This window comes from Corapipo altera, unplaced genomic scaffold, assembly GCF_003945725.1.
Source record: "Corapipo altera isolate COAL_440 unplaced genomic scaffold, ASM394572v1 62, whole genome shotgun sequence".
Lineage (NCBI taxonomy): Eukaryota > Metazoa > Chordata > Aves > Passeriformes > Pipridae > Corapipo > Corapipo altera.
Genome location: NW_020884894.1, coordinates 6,638,314 through 6,654,260, shown reverse-complemented (window position 1 = coordinate 6,654,260; position 15,947 = coordinate 6,638,314). Strand labels below are relative to the sequence as shown.

Genomic DNA, 15,947 nt, shown 5'->3' with positions numbered 1-15,947 from the left:
GAGGGACGGAGGGAAGGATGGAGGAAGGCAGGGGAGGGAGGGACCGGGACAGCGGGGTTTTCGGCACCCCGATCCCGAGGGGAGAGGCGGGCGGTGCCGCAGCCCGCTGTGCAGGGCGGTGAGGAGGCGGCCTGACAGCTCCGGAGACCGGCGAGACCGCGGCGGCCCCTTCTCCCTGAGGACATCCTTCGCCTTCAGGGGACCCTCCTCCCTGAGGGAACTCCCTTCTTTGAGGGAAGTCTCCCTGACAGAACCCTCTTTCCTGAGACAGCCTTTCTCCCCGAGGAGACCCTTCTCCATGAGGGGACCAATCCTCTCTGAGGAGACCCTTCTCCCTGAAGGAACCCTCCTTCCTGAGGTGTTTCTTCTTGTCCCTGGGGGGACCTTTTCTCCTAAAGAGACCCTTTTCGCTGAGAGGACCCTTCTCCTCGAGAGGACCCTCCTTTTTGAGGGAACCCTCCTCCCTGAAAGACCCTTCTCCCTGAGGGAATCCTCCTCCTGAGGGGACCCTTTACCCTGAGGGGATCCTCCTTTTTGGAGTGACCCTTCTCTCTGAGGGGACCCTCCTCCCTGAGGCGTTTCTTGTCCTTGAGGGGACCCCTTACCCTGCAGAGACCCTCCTTTTTGAGGGAACTCTGCTCCCTTAGGAGACCCTTCTCCCTGAGGAGACCCTTCTCCCTGAGCTGCCCTGGCCCTAAAACATTTTTCAAAAAATAGAAGTAAAAATTCAGAGCTGTAACCGGGGCAGAGCGACCACCTCCAGCAGCCCCTGTCAGAGCTGAGATGCCGGGATGACCTGTGTTGAGGCATTTTAAAAACCATCCCAAAAATTATGCCCGGAAGATCTGTGGCAGAAGGTGCTGCCAGCCCTGATCTGTGCTGGAAACAGCTCTTGGCTTTTGGGAAGGACAAGGCTGTGTAATATACACACAAACAAACACACACAAACAAACACACACAAACACAAACACACACACACAAACACACACACACAAACACACACACACAAACAAACACACACGCTCTTTCATTTTCAGGGTAAACAGTCAGGGGCTGGTGGATTTCAATGGCAATGGGGAGTGGAGGGAAAACACAACAATTTCTCAATGAATAGGTTAAACTTCTATCTCCTGACTGGCAAAATCAGCCCGGTTTGAGGCTGAGGGGTAAAAAGCCTGTACAAGGGCTGAAGGACTAATGCAAGGTCACAGGCATTGTGCTTAGAGATCAGCCCTGCACTTCAGTCAGATGTGAATACCTGTGAGAAAAATTAAAACTTCAGTGGTCACAAAACTAGTCCCAGAATTCACTTTTTTTTCAGGTTAACAATTTTCTATCTCACATTACTCAGCAGCATTCTCCTTGTACTTTTAGCCACAGGATTTGGCTCCTGTAACATACCAAGGCCTTTGCCTTCATAGCAGTGACACCTCAATCGACTGTGCTTTGTCTGACTCCAGTTGGTTTCCTCGCAGCCCAAGCTCACTGTGAAGACTCCTCCTCCTTCCAGCCCCGGGGAAGACCTGCAGATTCCCACAAAACTGGTGCTGTGTGAGTTCCTGCAACCAAATGGAACAGGTTATCAGCTTTGGAATATAACTTTTAATTATAGTCTGATCAGTGTGCTTTCAATAGAAATCTTCTATGTTCCTTTATATGTGCAAAAGAAGGAAAAATAATTTAAAAAAAAAAAAAAGTGTTGTCCATAGAAGTTATTAATGCCCCATCCCTGGAAGTTTTCAAGGCCAGGTGGGACGGGGCTTGGAGCAACCTGGTCTAGTGGAGGATGGCCCTGCCCATGGCAGGGGGTTTGAACAAGATGATCTTTAAGGTCCCTCCCAACCAAAATCATTCTGTAATTCTATCTGTACTAGCCATGGCAGAGCTCCCTTGTTTTATTCTTTTGCAAGAATGAGTAAAAATATTTATAAAGATAAGTTCTAAAAATACCCGTTTTATTTGGGTTTGATTTTGTTTTTTAATCTTCATGGTTGCAAAACTTCATAAAAAACATGTAGAATATTCTTCTTGCTGCCAGATGAGAGTTAGAAACACACTGACCAGAATTCCAAGGTGACTATGTTTGAACGAGTGGAGACAGATTTCGATTTGTTACAGTCACCACTAGAGGCACAGGAGTTACCCGGCTTGTATCAGCAGGGTGAGGACATGGCAAGTAAAAGTGAGGGAATTAATGGGATGTTCATGTAATGTGAGCACAGTCTGGGCTAGTGGAAGGTGTCCCTGCCCATAGCAGGGACGAAATGATGTTAAGGTCCCTTCCTACCCAAACCATTCTAGGATTCTATGAAATTCGGCGAAGTTCATCTGGAAACTGCTGGAGGCTTAATTGCCCACACGATGGCATCGCATGTTTAGAAAGTTCTCTGTGGAGCCTGCACTGAGGGCTTCGACACTGCTGAAAGTGTGTTTAGATTCTCACCTTTACAGACAGCATTTGTATAGAACTAAGAGCTTAAATAAGATATTTGTTTCATCCCTTTCCCGTTCACTCTGCAAACATAATATATGACCATGAGGACCAAACTCGGTTCTCGGTGAAAGTCCCTCCCTGGGCCACAAAACCAGGTCCTGGGAAAAGTCTGTTGAATGATCTCTATCAGTTTTAATGAATTTCCACTTGATACCAAAGAAGAAAAATGAAACATACATTACAAGAAAAACAAAGTTTTCCCATTCAGGTTAACATTTTTTTTTCTTTAATTTATTTTTAAAGGATAGTATTTCTGTGAACATAGTGTTTCACATAGAATTGTGTGATTTTTAATTTAGAAGGGTTGTGTTTCATATTGTAGCTGTGTCTGGAGGATCTCTTTCAGTCTGGAAATACAAGATTAGAGATTCTGGTCTAACTTACCTTGCCCTGAGACTGACTGACCAGTATCACCTTCACAAACATATGATGATTTAATGACCTTTTTCTCCAACTACTGAGCACAGAAGCAGTCACAAGCTGCTAGAGTGTACCTGGCCTGCCTTAGCTCCAAGCAGCCAGTTTTGCAAAGATAGGTTCTGCTTTAGCCTCTTTTGTTCAAGTCCCTGTGAACTGTGGGTTTATTTGCCTTGTCTGTCAATCTAAACCGAGCTTCCTGCTGCTACTGGCTGGTGTTTTGTCACTGCCTGTGACAGTAGGCTGTAAACTGCAGGGTAACTAACTCTTAAGGCCACAAGGTACTCACACTAAATCAGCCAGATCATGCTCCTGCTGCGAGGGAATTTCCAGGTCACAAATTGACACCCTCTCATCGCCTTTTTGCACCAAGAGTGTATGAAATCAAGTTAAAACCTGGTGCACAAGGGCAACAGTTCACAGCACTCCTGAAATGAGTGGTCACTTCCTCATGTATATTCTCAGATACTCAGCAGAGCGAGTCAAGTGTCCCCAGCTTTGTTTCTGCCAGTAAGAAAGAGAGAATACACTAAGATGCCTTTTAAGGACATTCAGGAATATATTGGTGTATAAAAAAGAGGAAGAAAACGCAAGAGGGTTCTAAAAACAATTGTGGCTAATTTTGTGAATTGCTGATAGACTTGTGTTTGTTTGCAGAGGGAAAAAAACCAAACCCACAAAACCCCAAACTGTTTTATTTAAAAGACTGTATACCTTTGACTTGCATAAAAGGAAGATGTTTGGTTTTATTACTTTGCCAAGACTACAGAAAATCTAAATGGCCTTAGTTTCAAATAATTCTCATATCAGTAAAGTCTCTCATTTCAAGTAAATCTCCTTCAGTTAAAGGAAATTATTGCAAGGTAACAATGGAATGTAAATTATGAGCTGAGCAGCTGTGTCTTTATATCAAGCACTTCTGTTTTATTCAGATTATCTTTTAGTTCCTTTAAAATTAATTTTTCTCCTATCTTGAGTTAAAAGAGAGAAATTTTGCTGCTCCTCAGTTTTGCAGATGTGTGTTGTCACCCTCTCTGTCAGTGATGCAGAGAATCATTCTGATTCACCTTTGCACTGTGTTCTTATTGAAGGCCTGCTGAGAAAGGGACCCTGCTGTGCCAAAGACTGTGCAGACAGAGAGACAGAGGATTTCTGTTCCCAAGAGTTTATAATTAGCTACATTCACACACACATTGAGCAGAACACCAGTCCTCTCAGCCACAGACACCAGAGAACTCCAAAAAATGGTTAGACCACATCAGTGGCATTTTTCAGCTTGGTATTTTGGGAACATATTCACCTTTTGGGAAGGGGAGGTTGGGACTATACTTCAAAATAAGCCATTAGGTTCCAACACTCTCTTGCAGGCTGTAGTTTAGATAAGGACTAGTGTAAATCACATGGAGGAAACACATTTGGTACTTTTAACTTCCAGTTATTACTCAGCATTTCAGTTACATTATATTGCAGAACTCTGGCCCTTGCAAAAGAGGTCAAATGACCTCTTGAAAACAGGGGAGTTAAATTATAAAAGACCTTTGTGTGTGTTTTAGGGTCCAGTGAACACAGAAGTCATTGCACCTCTTTTTAAGGCCATTTAGGCTCCGTGTTTCCTGTTTTGATGTAGATGATGTATTTTTACAAGCCATCTGCAGTCACAGTATGTGAAATCCTGCAAAAATATTGACATTTGATGAAACTAGTTGCAAGCCCAGCCCACTGATCATCTTCTAATGTGACCTCAGCATGGAATTCTTTTGACTTTAAAAGGTATAGTCCAAACCTTCCCCCTCATGTCCTTTTATATCCGTGTTGTTCAGCTCTGCCTGTAATTGGCTGCTGGGACAGCTCTACCTTTGCAGCTACTTACCTGATTTGCCTTTGGGGTTCTGTGGCATTGCCATATTTGGGGAAAAGAAATGGTCTGACTCTCACAGAACTGCGTTCTTAGGCAGTCACAAAGGAAGTTCTGGGTTTTGCAAGGCTTTGTACTTCCTTTTAGAAAACCCTCTGCCTGCTAGTAACCAATTCCCATCTATACAAGGAGAAAGAAACAGTGCAGTGAAGAGATGCATCTGATTATTGGGGGTTGGAATTAAATTACCTTTATGGTCCCCTCCAAACCTTTCTATGAGTCTTTGATTATGGGTAGAGATTATAATATGTAGCATCTTAGAAAATGTATTTACAGATTGGATAAAAGCCTCCTGTCATAGCCTATTAGCTGAGAGGAAATGTGTTGTTGCCAAGATGCAGCTGCTACATCTACAGCAAAACTGCAATGCCTGACTTTACTAAACTAAATTGTAGCATGTCTTGTGTGCACATAGATCATAAACATTGCTCTGGGCTGTGGACTAGATCCTGGTGACTGGAAGAAGTGCACCACCCATAGTGAGGGGGGAATATGAAAACAAAGCTCTCCTAGACTGCCCTGGCTTTGTCTTCCTTGAAATACTGTGGCATTTTGAGTGAGGGTTGGATCCAGGGATCCTTTCCATCCTCTATGATTCTGTGATTAGGGCTGTTACATGGGAAGAGGAGGTGGAATTATTACACAGCTGGATCAAATAGCCAGAAGGTGGGATAATTAATGTGTAAAAATATTAGAGGGTTTAGGCTTGGAGCATTAATGAGATGTTGACCATGCTGACTTCTGGACTCCACAAAACAAGAAGTTAAAAACAAGCTGTCTGGAGTGAGGAGAAGAGATACCTTTTTTCTTTGACTTTGGGAGAATTAGGAGGAAGACATTTTGCTTTTCTTATGCAGATTTCCTTCATAAAAAACACTGCAAATTACCAGCTAGCCTAGGTACATATATAGTTTAACAATCAAAAATGAGGAACTGGGACTGACTTTGTTCTTACAAGATATTTACATAGCGAAAAAGCTGATTCCAATGTCTTTTCCAAGTCAGCTTACTGGATGTAGGAAGTGCTGGGCATCTGAAATATGAGAGGATCTCCTTTGGGTCAGATGTTCACAACATACAGCACAAGCAGTACAGCTGTTTGTATTGCTGCTCCTGCTGTGCATGCAATTGTCATTGTTCATGCCACTGAGAAATGTGGTGGTGCATCAAACTGGAAGAATATCCACCTACTTCTGACTGAGGGGGATTGACTTGGCACAGAGAATCTGGGCTGCACAGCTGAAGTCCTCCCCACCCCTGCAGGTTCTATGGGGGGAGCTATAAGGCCTTCATGTGCTGCTCTGTACCTGTCAAAACAGAGAGAGAGTTCCTGGTGCATCCCATGATAACTGGATGACATTTGGGGATGTTTATGTTGGCCATTTTAACACAGGTTTGATATAGTTTGATATACAGTTCTTAAAAATCATTTCATAACAAGACCTATGGCCCAGGTTGGTGTTAGGAGATCTTTCTCTTTAAGGAACCATCTGCTATAATCTTCATATAAACTAAAACTAATTTAACAAGGTAAATAATCCTTGTCAAGGGAGCCTTCTCCATAAAATATGCAACCTGTGATCCTCAGAAACTCTACACAACCACTTCTGTTTATTTTCTGCTTAGCCCAGGCCTAGTTTGAATTAAACAGGCCAGATTACTCACTGCATTACCTAACCCTCTGTATTGTTTGTAAAGGCTTGCAATCTGTGTTTAGTGAAAACTGCAGAGGAGTAGAGCAAGTCTGTAACTGAATAAAGGAGTCAAATGTTAGAATTCTGTCTCTCACTGAACATCAACAGTCCTTGGGTTTGGGGTTTTTTTTGTTTGGTTGGTTGGTTGGTTCAGTTTTATTTTCTAGGATTGAGTTTTTGTTGGCTTTGTTTTTCTGGTTGTGTTTTTGTTTTTTTTTTTAAAGGCTGCTTTCCATGGAGGATTTTTAGAATTTGCTCAGAGTATTTGTTCTAATAAGGAAGTTTTCCATAGAGTCTGATGATGCATAACTGGAACTGTTTCCATATATAGTACTGCAGGATGGAAAGCAGAGGATCCTTTTGCTGTGGATGGAAACAGAAGGTCTCATTTCCTCAGAGAACAGCCTGCATTTCAGCTATTTCAATTGTAATGTGGGCAACAGTACACACAGTAGCACTGTGGCCCAGTTTTTTTGAGCTGGACATGAACACAGATCAGCTCACAGTGTGCTATCACAGCTGTGTCCTTGTGCTCAGACTGCTTGGTCTATCAACCCAAAACCCTGGAACTGTTAATTGCAGCAAAGACAATAGGGTGGAAATAGAGTCCAAAAAATCAAACCATTTTAGAGCACCATGTCTGGCAAACAAAAACAGGGTTTGAGTGGGAGATGGGAAAATCTTGGTAACATTCCTGAGCTCATTTTCACCCTTGCTCAACTCCTTTACTCATGTAGACTCTTTCTCTTCCTCCAAACAGTGGGAGAGAACCCTTTAGAACAATCTCAGATTTGCAGTTACTAGTGAAGGAAGACTTTTTCAGCAGGGCAGCTGTGTTTCTTGGCAGTGTAAAATATTTACACCCACCGTGTAACAAGAAACCAGTGTTTTGTCCTCTGTTGTTTGGAAAACTCTTAGGTTTTGAAATTAAGTGATGGAAACATGATCATGGCCTGCCTGATTTTAAGAGCCATTAAACAAACTAATAAATTTCTTTCCATTTCAGCTGTTTGTGCAAAGTGACATTGCACTGGTTTAATTTTTATGTGCAGGTCCTTTTCCCACCACCTGGGCTGGGTTGTATCTATTCACTCTCTTTTTATGCTGTACAGTTTATTTTCCACCATAGCTCATCTTTTTGACTGCTCCCCATAATCCTGTCCAGGTGTGGAGTGTGTCTATCAGAGTCCAAAGTCTTTGGCTTACCTGGAGTAAACAAGTACCCACAACAGGGTGGTTATTGCCCAAAGCAATACTTCCCAAACCAGTGCAGATTGTGGGAGCATCCAGTTATTGCTACCTGCTCAGCGCTGGGATCTCTGCTCCAGAAGTATCTGGGAAAAGGTGAGAAGGTGAGACACAGGATATGTGTGAGTGAAGAAGCTGTTCCTGCCTCATGCCTTTCCCAGGGGTGTATATATATGCATATATACCATATATAGTGTGCAGTCATGACCCTGTACTGCTCAGCATTACCAAATTACTCCAATCAGTTGCAGGGTTCTTTTAATCAAAACTTCAGGCTATAAAAGCCAGGTTCTGGAGCAGTATCCTATGTGATCCAACAGCATCCCATGTGATCCAGCAGCTTTCTGTGTGATCCAACAGCTTCCCGTGTGATCCAGGTGTGCTGCCTACTAGAGCCATAAGCTGTGGAAGGAAGTTAGGGCAGTAAATTGCTTCCATCTCAGTGTTTATCCCATGTGTGGGATAAGTCCAGTACCTTCACAAAACAAGTGTGGCAGATGTGTCTCCCACAGCTGCTCTCCAGAACAAAACACAGCAGCTTTCTCTTTATTTTCTCTTTTCAGGTTGTACTTTATCTCATAAGAGTGAAACCATCATTAAGAACAAATAGTCTTAAACTGCAAATCCAACTATTCTCCACAGCACAATGAGCTGTTAAAGGTCAGGCTGGCTCTTTACAGCTTGGGCCCAATTATGCATTACAAACAAGCAAGGGGATAACATGCTTTTATCCTGAGTAAGGTACCAGTTAGATCAAGATCATAGCAGAGAGCTGTGACAGCTTTGAAGGGCTGTCTGTAAGTCATCTGCTGCTGGAGGTGACTCAGAGAGTGTGTCCCCAGAGAAGGCTCAAGTTGCAGTTTAAAGCAGTGATTTCCAACACTAAACAGGAGATACGTGACAGATCAGAGTCCAAACCAGGCTCTGCCTTTATACTGGGCTCTGCTGGCAGCTGATGTGGGGAAGGGGAGATTCAGGGTGGTGGGGAGAAGAAGGTGAAGTGATGAAATGCTCTGTGTGATTGGTTGGGAGTAAAAAATGATAAAACCCTCTCTTTTTCTTTTTCCCCAAGGTCTGTTCTTATCTTGCTCTGTGGCCTCAGGCAGGTTAGTTGTACATCTCTCCATACAAATCCTGCAAGAGTGAAGGGTGTAATGCCCCTGATTTTTCTCAACTGCTGTAGCAACATGCTTTCTAACAACACAGGGAGGAAAAGTAACAGCACCGTTGTTACAAGTTCCCCTGAAACCACCTTTTATTCCCATCCTGCAGAAGGACCCCCCTTGCCTAAGGCACCACCTTTCAGAGCTGATGTACCTGCCAAGCAGGAGTTGCACAGAATAAAACTGATTCCTGTGGCTTGAGGTGCATCAAAAAGCACTTTGCACTCAAAAGCAGCCACAAATCTGGCAGGAGCACGAGGCCACCACCAAAACTGGGTGTTACACGATACCTTATTCCACTTGGGAAGAGCTGGCTGTTTCTATGGCTACTGCTGCTTTTCTCTCCAACACACCAACCATTGGTTCTGATGAGATCATACTGTATTATAGAAAAAAAATCACTCACATACTGCTTTACACTGCAGCATTTGTTGAGCTACTATATATCTGACTTCCTATAATAAAGACATTTTCCATTTAATGTATTCTTATAAATGGGTAGGATTTCCCTCATCTCTGATTTATAAATGCATCCATTTTGGCCTCGAAAATCCTGGTTCTGGTTTCCATGACAACAGGCTTGATTTTGGAGGCTATTTCTTCCCCTTACTTCATCTTGGGTGGGAAGAGTTTCTGTCCCCTTCCAGTAGCAGTGCAATGGGCAAGCAAAATGGTTGCCTTGGAGGAAAATGAGCAGACCTGAAACCAGAAACTTCAGCCAGCTTTTTTAAACACAGGTGAGAAATACATGAGAAGAATGGCACCACAAACCTAGCACAGGCTTGAGTCAGATTTTTTGTACACTGAAAGTCAAATGCACATATAATCCCAGGAAATTTTAGTTATGTACCCCCCTGTCAGGTATTTAACAAACTGATCTGGTAGCTCTGAATAGCACTGTGTTGGCACATGACAAAATAATCAGAGGATCTTGCCAGTCTTTTCATACTGTAACTCTGTAGATTAATTAGTACTGAATGCACTTTATTATTTGAAATACACTCTCACTGTCTCTATTTTTTCCCTCAGTACATCCCATCTACAGTACTGGACTGCCAGGACTGTCTCTTTCATAGATCATTCACAGATAAACCATATTCTTTCAGTGTGGAACAGTGCATTTGAGACTCTGGGTACTAAAGGCACCATAAATAATCCATTACTGCTTTGCAAGGATCTTTCTAGTGGGTTTTTTCACTTCTAACATTTCCAGGAAAAATGAAGACAGACAGCTGCTGGTACTCCATGGCTGAAGTGGTTTAGCAATTGCTGTTCTAAAATGATAGAAAGGTGGTTTTTGCAAACTCCTCAGAAAATCCCTGGAGAGGGTCTTTGTTCCTTTTTCCTGCAGAGAAGAAACACAACTTACCTACATCCTTCTGGGTAATAAGTACCTTCAAATGTGCCATCCACTGAGGTTGCAGATGAAATATCTCTCCTTGGCTTGTCATAGAGTTTTTCTTACTTTCTGTGAGTGAAAGATATTATGGAACCACAGTGTCTAAGGTATGATTGCATCATGGCATTATAACCTCATTTGCATTTGAGCTGGGAGCAGCATGATAAAGCTGTTCCTTAAACTAGTACAGGATTGCTCCCAGTGTTTAATCTGAATGCTGGAGCTCCCAGCCCATCTTTTGGAGCAGAAGATTCAGGTGTAGGTCAGGTATTCTGCATTAAGACAGAAGGCAAGATTACCTCATTTAGGCATGTTTTATCCACACTGTTGTAATCTGTCAGTAATTTACATTAGAGGCTGGCCTGTGACTCCCAAACAAAGCACAGTCCCCACCTGTGCAGCCCCTGACACATCTCATGGCAGGATGAGATTATCACTGAAAGCCAAGCGCAGTTCAGAGTGAATCAATATCAGGCACAACACAAAAGTGATTCAGTGATTGCCTTAAATAACCACAGGTTTTCCCTTCTGTCATGACTAAACCATCCTGCCCTAAGAGCCAGTCCCTTGGGGACAATGATGTCACAGCAGCACAATTTCAGCTGTGCAGCCAACTAGAGACAATATGAGCACCCTTGTCTTCTCTGCCCTGCCATGGCATGGAGGGGATTAAAAAGTGAGTCATTTGCTGGAAAAAGTACTGATCCTGTGGCAGTAGGATGAGTCTTAAAAAAATCTCTTGCATTCTGTAAAGGTTAATTATAAGAGTGGTGAAGCAGGAAGACACAACTGAAAACAGTGAAACCCATGCAATTGCATCGTGTACTGTGAACTTCTCAGATATCAATGTTTCCTTCTCTAAAATGTTCTCACACTTAAAACACTTCAGTGGATTTATAATCCAGGACAATGAAAAAAAATAAATACAATTCTTACTTGTTTGGGTTTGTCCTCATTTCATGAGAGGACAATACAAGAGTATTGTGTTGAAATCCTAAATGTTGTTTGTAGTACTGCCTGAAAGTTCCTCCAAATAGTTAATTGATTCCTGCTTTTCATGTAGCCCAGAGCAAGTCTAGAGGAAATAAATGTAACATGAGTTAGTCATCCTTAAATAATCTCAAAGCAGGGAGCCCTACATTAACAGCAGGCTGATAATAAGCTGTGTAGTGCTATCTCCAGTAGAGCTTTGCCCATGACTTCGAATAAATTTACGAGCTGTCATTTATTTGTTTGTTTGCTTTTTCTCAGCAGGAGAATTTACTGTCTGCTTGCTGAAGTATCAATTATTCTTGTAAAATTGAATAGTACTGTCTTAGGATTATGCACATCGAGGCTAACGTAATGTGAGACATGATGAAAATTAATAAGACACCAACTCTGTTAAGACACCTGTGCTAGGTACTTTTTTTGTGCTAGAGATAAATCTTATGTTAGAGGAACAGCAAAGAGAGGGGTTAAAAAGAACCAGCAGACTTGATCTAGCCCTGTAAGTTTTTGTTTTTTCAGGCTTCTGCTGTCAGACCATCTGCAGCTGCTGTTGGCCAGGCATTGATCTGACCTCTGAGGGACAGAAATCCATTCTGTTCCAGGGCTGATCATTCAAGTCTTTTTATTCTAGTGTTTAAATTGGATTTTATTCAATTTTATTTAAATCCACTATATCAACACTTAATGAACAGAAGCCCTCCCACTCTGCTCTGTGGCATCCCATTGTATACCACCATTTTAGTCTTTTTTTGTGTCTTATACATATTCATTTCCCTTAATCTTTCATGCTAATGTGTGTTTCCCTTTCCCATTCTTTTTCTCTGCTCGATTATCATTAAATGCCCGGATGAGACTTAAATGTCAGAAAAGCCCTGAGAAATGCCACAGAAATGCCACATACTGGAGAAGAACACAATAGTTTATGTTTAAAAAGCCCTGAGTATGGTAATATCTGCTTTCCAGGTTGGGGGGCTGTTCTGGCCACCCAACAGAACAAAACAGATCCCTTGAGAAAAATACATTTCTGTTGCTGATGGTGTTTTGGTTTTGAGCTTTGATGCTGAAATTGGAGGTTCAGAAATGAATCCTGTCTTCTCTCTAGTTCATCTCTGCCCTGACATAATAATGGGTCATTGGAACAATCAGCTGGCTTCATTAATTATTAATCCTAACACATGGCAAAAGCAATCTGGAGATTCACTGGATGGGGGGGTGGTCTGTTGATGGAAATGTAAAGGGGGCAATTAACAGTCTGAAAAAGCCAAAGAGGAGGGGGAATCAGAAGGCTTAGGTATAGCTGAAAGAATAAGAAAATACTTTATTTTGCAGTCAGATGCATATCTTAAGTTACATTAAAGTGAAAATTCCTACAGCAGGGCATGAAGTTCACATGAGGATTGGGTTACTTGGCTGAACTGTGGTCTATTAAAATATGCATTTAGAGACCTTTACAAGAATTCTGATACTTGCTGAGTGCATAGAAAAAGCTGTAAGCTGTTCACTCTTAGGGAACTGGATACCCAGACAAACAAGAATATAACTCTCATCCACGTATTTTAGTAGCTTTATTGTGTATTCACACTGAGGGGAGAAAACAGAAATCTTGAGACCATGGAATAAGAGCATAACACGACTGCTGTGTGAAGGGGACTTTTTATCTACACAACCTGGGCAGCCTAATGGACAATGAGACTTATTGCCACTGTAGAAAGGGAAATGTATGGATTTGCCCCAAAGGGTCACACAACAGGAGGGTTATTCCTGTGGTCTCTCTCTCTCTGTTTGCTGCACAGACACTGCACCACAACAGGAGCTCATGCTGTGGTTTCCAAATGGCTGTAAAAATCGAGGGCAGAAGGAGCTCTCTGTACATTTTCTGTCTTCCTAAAGCAAAAGACTACACAGATGAGGTTTGTGCACAATAGCATCTTATTTGAATATCTTAAAGAACAGAGAGTGGTGTGTTTCAAACCCCCACCCTGGTCTGTGATGGTCTGTTGGTCTCCTGGATGTTGTCTGGATTCAGCTTCCAGGTGAGCTTTCCCTCCCCATGGCTCCAGTGACATCAGAGCCACCTGTGACAGCTCCAGATGGGCCATCCCAGTTTTTTCAGCACTATCCAACCCCAGTGGCAGTGGAAGGCAAGCCTGGAAAGGTGAAGAACCACCCCTCAGCCCAAACTGCTGAGGAGGGTTGGCAAATCATGAAGGGCTTTCTCTTGCTTAGGCTGCCCCAGCTCACGCAATGCCACAGATTAATGGAGCTCCAGACTGTCTAATGGAGTTTTTCCCACAGAGCAAAATATTAACCAAGTCAATTGATTGCATTTTCATTTCTTAAGGGAGGTGCAGCCCACACATCCCATTGTGTCTGAGCACAAAGACAGTCTGCTGAAGCAACCCTGTGTTATCTCACAGGTGCTTTGTGCTGCATCTTGCTTCTGATGTAAAAGGAAATGGAAATTCTTGCTCAGAAGACCTTCCTGACAAAGAAACAAATTCTTGTAAATTCACTGTCCCAAACTGAGGAAATTACAGTAGCTGCTGCTGCAAAATACTGTGATAAACCCCCATCCATCTGGAATGTTTCCATAATCCACTACAGATTGCCAATTAATTGCATACTTACTTCTATGTAATAAGGACACATAATAGGCTGTATCAGGATAAGTCCCCCAGAGGCAGTGGAAATACATCACAATATTCCTAAATAGCATATTTTTATTTAAGCAATGCCTGCAAGCTTCTGTCTGGTACTAGAAACCTATTGTGTGAGGGACTGTACATGTAATGAAAGGCCAGATTTACAGCACACACTCCTATTAAGTGAAGCACTTAATTGCTTACTTCAAGTACCAGTTTAAATAAAGTGATCTCATCTATTTTCTAATTAAATGTTGGAAATTACAGTGTGGCTGGTTGGAACACAAGGTTTTTAAATCCTCTTCTAGAGCAGGAAGAACTGTAAATAGTTTCTTATGCTGTTAAGATTAAAATGAGACTGGTCTCACAGAAAGATCCTTTGAACAATGCCGTGTGAAATAATTAGGATTTTGCACATATAAATAAATCACAGATTTTTTGCTAGCTTATGGACAAGCTTTCATTGACAGTTTGGATTTAGACTAAAATTCCCTTTAATTAAACCAAATAATGGGAAGGCATGGTTTTTAGAAACACACATATTTCATTTTACTCAGACTAATCAAGTTTTTCCATGCTCTACTGAACATAACGTTCATGATGACCTTTCTCTGCTTACAGTACTTTTAATATTTGACTGCAGTGTTTCTGGGAAGCAACTCAGTAAACAGTAATTGTTGTCCAGAGGATAAAAAGGGGGAAAATCTGTATGTTTTGAAATCAAGTCAGATTGTCACGGGATTGTTAGGTCTAAGGAAGTGATGAATCTTTATTTTATTGCATTTACTGCTACAATCAGTTGTCCCTGTATATCTGTGACAGGTACAAGAGAGTTGTGCACTACTTCAGTTTAAAATTTTCCTGAACATTTTGTGTTTGCCCTGCATAAGTGGAACATTTCAGTACCCAAAGCCACACTACTGGGTGTAACTCTGTACCTCCATGTGAAAGTCTCTCCTGGAGTACCAGAGGCAACAGAGTCTTCATTTTAACTTGGATTTCTCTGAGAACAGTTTGGGATTGCTCTAGGATGCCTGGAAGGGCTCCCACTGAATGCCTCAGCCTGTGACTATAACCTGTCCTGAAAACAACTGATTGTTTTCATGTTGTTGGTTTTTAGGATGTTGCTCCTATGTGTGTTTTTCAGAAAGCAGAAAGCTGAGCACTTAGAGCTGCTATCAAGGAGAACCATTTTTCTTTGCCATTTCCTTCTCCTGAGGTTGCCACAGGACTGATGAAGCAAAAATTCTGTCACGAACCACCACGTGTAAGACAAGGCAGAGTGAGGCTGGACCCCCCTGCTCCTCCTATATTATCCATTCCAAACTCAGGGTAATTTCAAAGGATTTCACACTCTAAAAATAGTGTCCCCATGATCTAGGACCTCTGGGTCTTCCTAGGAACAGGCACCACATAAATTAATCATTCAGCTCCACCTTCACTTTTGTGCTATAGACTAAGCTGAGCTTAATTCCCAGGAGTGCCAAGCATCCATTTGACAGTAACAACAAGGGAAATGTTATTTATTACCCCTGGAAGCACTTGTGTCCATGGGAGGCTCAGCTTCCATTTAGCCTCTAACAAGCCCATGTGCAATTTAGAACAATTTAGCTTTTTTATGCTTAAAGGGAGAAGTCATTTCAATAGATTATAAATAGCTGGGTGGGTTTTCTTCTCTCTTAAATGCAAAGCTTGGGGGGTTTTATTTTGCTGTTCTCAGATGGTTTTTATACTATCAAACTAGAGAATCTGATTTCTGTATTCCAATCAAAGATTTTAATAATGAGAGCAGTAGCTATGAAGCAAATAGAAAACTTCCACTGTCTCTTTTCAGTCCTGATGAGACTCTTCCCTTTTAACTGTCTCTCAAATCCATCTGGAAAGCCTCTACATCACTTGCAGACACTTATCTGCTTTGATAGTAGGTTGTGGAAATGCTGATTAGAACCATTCGATCTGGACTGGAATTAAAGGGTCTATAAGAA

General features: G+C 42.1%; 1 long non-coding RNA gene across 5 annotated transcripts; it reads left to right on the top strand.

Annotated features, from left to right (window-relative positions):
• The first annotated feature begins 13 nt into the window (after positions 1–13).
• On the top strand, positions 14–11,554 carry LOC113948992. Of its 5 annotated transcripts, XR_003528297.1 has the most exons (6): positions 14–1,578; positions 2,039–2,161; positions 4,003–4,158; positions 7,686–7,864; positions 8,841–8,874; positions 9,961–11,554. It is a non-coding gene; the product is annotated as an uncharacterized LOC113948992 (long non-coding RNA). The 5 variants fall into 5 exon arrangements; XR_003528295.1 differs by lacking the exons at positions 8,841–8,874; positions 9,961–11,554 and adding an exon at positions 8,332–8,794 and having other exon boundaries at positions 18–1,578; positions 7,686–7,872; XR_003528296.1 differs by lacking the exons at positions 8,841–8,874; positions 9,961–11,554 and adding an exon at positions 8,332–8,794 and having other exon boundaries at positions 20–1,578.
• Positions 11,555–15,947: the final 4,393 nt, after the last annotated feature.